This window comes from Mesoplodon bidens (genome assembly GCF_964165515.1).
Source record: "Mesoplodon bidens genome assembly, chromosome: 4".
Classification (NCBI taxonomy): Eukaryota; Metazoa; Chordata; class Mammalia; order Artiodactyla; family Ziphiidae; genus Mesoplodon; species Mesoplodon bidens.
In genome coordinates, this window is record NC_138160.1 from 43,095,806 (window position 1) to 43,097,118 (window position 1,313).

The window sequence follows — 1,313 nt, forward strand, 5'->3', positions numbered from 1 at the left end:
ATAATTTATACTTCAGATATATGATGTATTTAGAACAGGAGGGCATGCACTTGAGCTTGGCTTTGCTATTTTAATTAGAGACAGAGTCGTTTATGTGCTGTAAGTATAATGCCGTGAGACTGGTTCTACAGCCGTGCATTGGAACCCTGTTTCTCTTCTAGGCTTTTGTATCTGAAGGTACAGTTTAAATCTGGAATAAGGGGGCACATTTGAAAATGAAACGGAAAGTCAGTGCTCCTTGGCTTGAATCGAGTCATAATTGGGATTTTCTTAGGCTTCACTGATACAGTTGTCTTAGATTTATTCATAACAATACAGCAGATTCTTTTTTTTTTTTTTTTTGCGGTACGCAGGCCTCTCACCATTGCGGCCTCTCCCGTTTTGGAGCACGGGCTCCAGACGCGCAGGCCCAGCGGCCATGGCTCACGGGCCCAGCCGCTCCACGGCATGTGGGATCTTCCCGGACCGGGGCACGAACCCGCGTCCCCTGCATCGGCAGGCGGACCCTCAACCACTGCGCCACCAGGGAGGCCCAACAGCAGATTCTTAGATGCTGATTTTTAATTGTCTTGAATTTTGCTGCTGTTCTCATCATTAAGGACTTGAAAACATGTTTTAGTCTCTCAAGTCAAGCATGTAAAGTTTATTGTATAAACTTTTTTTTTTTTTTTTTGCTGTACGCGGGCCTCTCACTGTTGTGGCCTCTCCCACTGCGGAGCACAGGCTCCAGACACGCAGGCTCAGCGGCCATGGCTCACGGGCCCAGCCGCTCCGCGGCACGTGGGATCCTCCCGGACTGGGTCACGAACCCGCGTCCCCTGCATCTGCAGGCGGACTCTCAACCACTGCGCCACCAGGGAAGCCCTATTGTATAAACTTTTAAATGTCATTCTTTCCTAAGTTCATTTTTTCTATTCATTTACTAAGCCATTTTTTCCATTTATGTCTTTATTTCCTCAGAATCGAATACCATGTCTGATACTTTTAAATCCATAAGCATTATCCAATTTTCTCATTTCCAGCCTTATCTTTGGCTAGCAGAATAAGTAAAACAGGATACTATTTATTTACAGGCTAAAAATGTTGAATATTGGTTTTTTCCTTCAAAATGTTATGATTAGTGCAGATCAGCCATGTTTATCTTTTAAAAATAAACAAAGGTTGCTTTATGTCTCAGCTTCAATGGAATATTATAATTATTTTTTCTCCAGTAGTCAAGGAGGCATTTATTTAATGTGAAAGACTTAAACAGAAAGATAGAAGAGTGAGTTCACTGTCTTAAGCTTCCATCTGCAGTTGCCATAAAAATTGTT